This window comes from Jaculus jaculus, chromosome 18 (genome assembly GCF_020740685.1).
Source record: "Jaculus jaculus isolate mJacJac1 chromosome 18, mJacJac1.mat.Y.cur, whole genome shotgun sequence".
NCBI classification, from domain to species: domain Eukaryota; kingdom Metazoa; phylum Chordata; class Mammalia; order Rodentia; family Dipodidae; genus Jaculus; species Jaculus jaculus.
In genome coordinates, this window is record NC_059119.1 from 63,709,994 (window position 1) to 63,716,361 (window position 6,368).

General features: G+C 45.7%; 1 protein-coding gene across 4 annotated transcripts in view; it reads right to left on the reverse strand.

Annotated features, from left to right (window-relative positions):
* Positions 1-5,150, reverse strand: part of Dhx57 (DExH-box helicase 57) — a 79,176-nt gene extending 74,026 nt beyond the window's left edge. For 2 of the 4 annotated variants that reach the window (XM_045137436.1, XM_004660051.2), the window contains exon 1: positions 5,013-5,150. The gene's annotated coding sequence lies outside the window, so the exon portion shown is untranslated. Of the gene's footprint in view, positions 1-4,726; positions 4,900-5,012 lie in introns of those variants that run through there. The other 2 variants (XM_045137435.1, XM_045137434.1) reach the window with 2 other exon arrangements.
* Positions 5,151-6,368: the final 1,218 nt, after the last annotated feature.

Sequence of the window (6,368 nt, forward strand, 5' to 3'; positions counted from 1 at the left end):
TGGCAGTGTTTAAGGAGGTTGTGGAACCTTCACGTGGCACAGCCTTGCTGGAAGAAGTGGGACACTGAAGGTGGGAGCTGAGGTACAACAGTCCAGCCCCACTTCCTGATGGGCTGCAATGTGAACAGCTCGACCTCCTGCTCCTGCTGCCATGCTTCCTGGCATTAATGAATATGACCCTGTAAAATGTAAGTCAAAATAAGCCCCTTTCCACAAGTTTCTTCTGGTCAGGTATTCGTTCACAGAAAAAAAGAAAGTAACAGTATTCTTTCTTCATAATCCTTCATGGTGGGCTGGAGAGATGGCTTAGTGGTTAAGGCACTTGCCTGCAAAGCCAACAGATCCCAGATCAACTCTCCAGGACCCACGTAAACCAGATGCATACGAGGGCACATGTATCTATAGTTTGTTTGCAGTGGTTATAGGCCCTGACATGCCTATTCTCTCTCTCTGTCTCTTTCTCTCTCTCAAATATTAAATAAATATTTTAAAAAATCCTTCATGGTGTTACATATGTACTGAGTGTTTAGTTTGCCTGCCCCTTTTACTCCTCAAAAGTTCTTTGAAGGGAAAAACTATGCATATTTTAAAAATATTTTTATTTTATTTGAAAGGAGAGACAAAAAGCAAAGAAGAGGAGAGGAGAGGAGAGGAGAGAAAAAGAAGAAGAGAGAAGAGAGAAGGGAGGAGGAGATTGGATGCACGAGGGCTTCCAGCCACTGCAAACAAACTCAAGATGCATGTACCACCTTGTGTATCTGTCTTTATGTGGGCACTGGGGAATCAAACCTGTGTCATTAGACTTTGCAAGCAAGTGCTTTTAGCTGCCAAGTCACCTCTCCAGCTCAGGATATGAATAATGAGAATGAAGATTCATTTATTTATTTATTAATTCCACAAATATGTATTAAATATGTACAATCCTGACAGAATGCTGGCCTCATGAAACTTACCTTCTAGATGATACAACAGATAATAAACGGATGTGGAATGCCAATTAGCTGTCTTAGTCTGTTTTCTGCTGTTATAAATAAGACACGAGAGACGGTCTTTCTTTACAGTAAACCACACTTGTGAAAATGATCACACTCCCTTGAAGTATTAGTCTCTTTTAATCACTTTAATTTCCCTTAAAGGTGTTCTACCTTCTAATACTGACAGTCATTTTTAGACACACTTTTCAGAGGGGACAAATAGTAGTTACACCATAGCAGATGCTGTAAAGGAAACAGAGAAACCTATGACTATTATGGAATAGCTGTTGAAGACCTCTTCAAGATCAGATCACATTTAAGTATACCTGAAGAAACTGAGAGAATGAGCCATGAGATACTTGTGAAAAGGACTTTCTCAGCAGAGGCAATGACAGGTGTAAAGGCTTCAAGTCTAGAACCTCTTTGATGTGCTGGGCTGGATGACCAGTAAGAAGTCTGGTGAATCTGCACGGGAGTCAGGAAAGGAGGTAAGATTGGAGACTAGAAGGCTGGGTAGGGGGCTCAGTGGCAAAAGGACCTGCTTGCAAAATCTGCTGGCCCCAGGTTCAATTCACCAATAAGCTAGATGCACAAAGTGGTACGTTCATCTGGCGATTGTTGCAGTGGCAAGAATCTCTGGGACACCCATGCTCTCTCTCTTTATCTGCTCACAATATATTTTTAAAAAGATCAAAGAGCAACTGGGGAAGGTGGTACACACCTTTAATCCAGCACTCGGGAGGCAGAGGCAGGAGGATTGCCGTGAGTTTAAGGCCACCCTGAGACTCCACAGTGAATTCCAGGACAGCCTGGGTTAGAGCAAAACCCTACCTCAAAAAAAAAACCAAAAAAAAAAAAAAAAAAAAGGAGAGATCAAAGTGTAGAGAAGGCCATGTAGGTCTAGGAAGGACTTTAATTTTCTTCCAAATATGACAGAAAGTCACTAGAGAGCTGAAATAAAAGCATGAAGTAACTGTTAAAGTTACTTTAGCTGCCAGGTGTGGTGACACACACCTTTAATCCCAGCACCTGGGAGGCAGAGGTAGGAGGGTCGCCATAAATTCAAGGCCACCCGGAGACTACATAGTTAATTCCAGGTCAGCCTGGACCAGAGTGAGACCCTACCCTGAAAAAAAAATTATTAGCTGCTAGTTGACAAAGTCTGGAGGAGGGTAGACCTGTTAGGAAACTACTACATTTGTTCAGGCTAGAGAAAAATGCAGGCTTGGAGATCTGGGGAAGGCGGATCCCCTGGCTATAGATACTAGGGGACTAAGGATGGTATGTGGGGTGGGGGGGAAGGTGCTGTGGGCGGACAGCGGCTCATAAGAAGTAACTGTTACTTCTGACTGGTTTGGGTTAATAGTACACAGTTTATATTTTACAGTGTAAGCTGGCCTTGGTGGTCTGCTTTGTGTGGCATTTAAGTCAAGGTTTCAACATAAAACAGCCTTTTTGGGAACTGATGACCTTCTTTTATCTCTTCTCTACATCACTGTCTGGCCTTATAATTAAATCCAGGACATCTGAGAAATTTCCTTACATTAGGCCTCAGCCTCTCTAAGGGTTTCTATGAATAAGGCAAGGCAGAGCAGAATGAATGGATTAGGACTAGCTAGAATGAGAATTCCAGCCAGCTTTGGGGGTGTCTGGACTATCCCTAGCTGCCTGGTATCTGGACACAGGTTTATTTAGGGTAGGGGCAATATTGGCTTGAGCATAAGAGTTGAAGGTTGGGAGTTTATATTCAGGATTGCTTAATTTGCAAATGAAAGGCAAATTCACAAGTGAGTTGCTTATTAGCGAGCCCAGGGAGGGCAGTTTCTCCTAAGTGGATAGGATCACAAGATGTCAATACATCATAAATACAGAAGACTAACACCACATCCTCGGGCTGGATGGATGGCTCCACAGTTAAGGTGCTTGCCTACAAAGCCAACGACCTGAGCTCCACTCTCCAGTCCCCAGCCACACAGAGCCAGATGCACAATGGCACATGTATCTGGGGTTCATGTGCAGCATCTGGAGGCCTTGGTGTACCCGTTCTCTCTCTCTCTGTTTGCAAATAAATAAAACATTCTTTCAACATAAATTTTGAAACCCAATAATTTCAACTTTCCTGACTCCAAACCTTTTCTAAATAAAGACTATTCTAAGTTAAAGCTACAAGTTCTCTAAAAATAGCTGTACATTTAACATATACTCACAAAATTTGAGAGTAATTAAAAGCTTAACAGGTGATCAAAACAATGGCACAAGCATTGTGTTGTACGGCAATAATTTTTTTTTTTTTTCTGCGAGGTAGAGTCTCACTCTAGCTCAGGCTGACTTGGAAGGAATTCACTATGTAGTCTCAGGGTGGCCTCCAACTCACGGTGATTCTCCTACCTCTTCCTCCCAAGTGCTGGGATTAAAGGCATGTGCCACCATGCCTGGCTAATTGCTTTTTTTTTTTTTTTTTTTTTTAAGTTAACAGTGGACATTGCAAGCCTTAAGTTTAGCCAGCCAGGCCAAATGAGCCAACAGGTGCAGTACTGGTATGTGTGTTATGGCAGAAGCTCACCACTCTCTAACTGGACTGGAGGCCCGCTCCACTGGAGGGACTACATGCCTGGTACTGAAAACCTAGTCAAAAGCCTATGGTGGGGGAGGTCATGAGCCCTGGGGGTTAACATCTGCTGGTGTCTGGCTAAATGTATACATTATGCTCAACCAACAGCACTGTAAGCAGTTCTCTTAATGTTCATATCCATATATTAATGCTACTCTCACTTTTGGTTAGAGATGCTTCTCTTTTCAGATGGCAGTGACCTTGGGATGACTCAGAAGGCACCATGGTGCTCAGAAGTGACAGAGGAGTGCTTAGCACTGAAATATCTCTATCACACCTTCCAAGGCTCAGGGTCCATTGCGGAAGAGATGACAGAAAGGATGGAAGAGCCAAAGGAAGGGTAGGACTCCTTACAATGTGCTCCTCCAGACACAAAATGGTCTGGATATCCATGACCTCACAGTGCTTGACACTACCTAGACAAGACCATCATAATAGGAGAAAAAGACAATGACATCAAAATAAAAGAGACTGATTGAGAGCGGAAAAGGATTGTGATGAAGGATAGATATGTGAAGGGAAAAGTGGGGGAGGGAGTTATCATAGTTTATTGTCTATAATGATGGAGGTACTCAATTTAAAAAGTTTTAAAAAAAGGAAATTATACACAAATCAAACATCAATACTTCATCTCAAAAGCCAACATGCCCCAGGTCAACTTCTGTACTGAAAAATACTAGGGGGAAAGAAATTTAAAAAAAATAGTGACTTAAAACAAGTTGTCTCACACCGACCCAGAAATATACACACCACCTGACCTGAGATTTCCCCACAATGTCTGAACAAAGACTTGTTGGCTGTGGTGGTTATACAATATCCCACACCCATCAAGTTTTGCACAAAATACGAATTGGGGTTTAAGAATCGGTAAAGTTCAACTCCACCATTATTCTCCTCCATCTAGCCTGAGAAGAGCTCACCTTCCTACACCATGGAGCCCAGGATCTAAATTTGGCTCTACAAAGGACCCTTTGTTTCACACTCAAATTTGGCACTAAGGCTTTTTTTTTTAAACAACACCAAAAACAAAACAAAGCACACAAAAAAAACACCACTCCTCCCCCCCCCCCCCCAATAAACTGGGCAAGCACCAGCGAACGCAGTGCCCTCGCCTCGCAGGCAGGCAGGTCTGCGAGCTCACCCAGGCGCATGCACGCGGACGTCAGTTCTGGCCAGCACACCCGTCACCATGCCTCACCCCCAGAGAGGCCCCCAGGTCGCAATGGAGACACCGAGCGACGGCTGCACACAGCACCTGCGCCCCGGCCCGACCAGGGGCACCCCTCGGCGGCGGATGCCCGCGTCTCTGCAGCTCCTGCCCGGCCCGCGGGTGCTGACAGGCGGCTACACATCCGGGAGCGCGACCGCGGCAGGCCTGACATCCGGGCAACGACGCACACACGCACACGCGCCACGTCACGCGGTACCTGGCCGGGCAGCGTCCCTTCCCTTGGCTCCTCGCGGGAGGCGGCACCCCAGATGTCAGGGTCCCCGACCTGGCGAGCTCCGGACACCCTCACCGATCACACTCAACTGCAGCTAAACACGACCCCTCCTCCCCACCGCTCCCGGCGCGTTCTGATTGGCTCCTTGCTCATCTGCTTCCGGGTGAGAGGTCGACGCGTCACCTCGGCAACGGAGACGCTCTGGGCGTCGCTGCCAGCGCAGGCCGCAGAGCTGGCGAGCCAAGGGGAGTCGCAGAGCCGCGAAAGTCTGCCAGACGACTGTCCATCGAGTGAGGCTCCTTCCTTCCCAGCGTCCTGGCGGGGCACTGGGGAATCGAATCCGGGTCTTTAGGCTTTGCAAGCAGGCTCCTGAACCGCAATGGAAATTCCTTTCTTTCCTTTTTCTTTTCTCAAGATTTCATTTTTATTTATTTATTTTTGAGAGAGGGAGCGAGAATGAGAATGGGCGCGCCAGGACCTCTAGCCACTGCAAAGGAACTTCAGATGGATGCGTCCTCTTATGCATCTGGGTTACGTGGTATCTGGAGAAGCGAAGCCAGATGCACGTGGTGTTGCATGCTTATAGAGTTCCTTTGCAGTGGCCAGAGGCCCTGGCACGCCCATTCTGTCTCTTTCTCTTTCTCTCTCTCCTGTCTCTGACTATAATAAATAAATAAAAATAAAATCTTTAAAAATGTTTTTATTTATTTGGGGAGGGGGACAGAAACAGAAGGGGAGAGAGTATGCGTACACCACAGCCTCTTTCCATTGTAAATGAGCTATAAAAGGGCACATGTGCCACACTGTGCATTTGGCTTTAGGTGGGTACTGTGGAATTGACCCTTGCCAGTGGCTTTGCAAGCAAGTGCCTTTAACCACTTATACATCTCCTCAGTCCCTGGAATGGGAATTTCTAAGGGCAATAGAAAAAAAGCCAAGGCTTTTAAAAATATTTGATTTTCTTATTTAAGAAAGAGGTACCAGGGCCTTCAGCCACTGCTAACAAGCTCCACACGCATGCACCACCTTGTGCATCTGTGCATCTGGCTTATGTAGGTACTGCGGAATTGAACCTGCAAGCGTCTTAGCCACTAAGCCATCTCTCTAGCTCCCTAGTCAAGGTTTTTGTGATTGATTACATTTAGTATCCTACTTAATAGGCACTGGATTGCTCCCCAGGTGCAGTTCATATTAGTACACCCTGAGCTGGACAGTACGGTGAGAAAAAAAAAATATGACTACTCCTTCATCCCTGTGCTGGAGGTGGATGTGATAGGGGATTCCAACACAAAGGCATTGTTTGTTTGTTTTGGTTTTCAAGATAGGGTTTCACTGTAG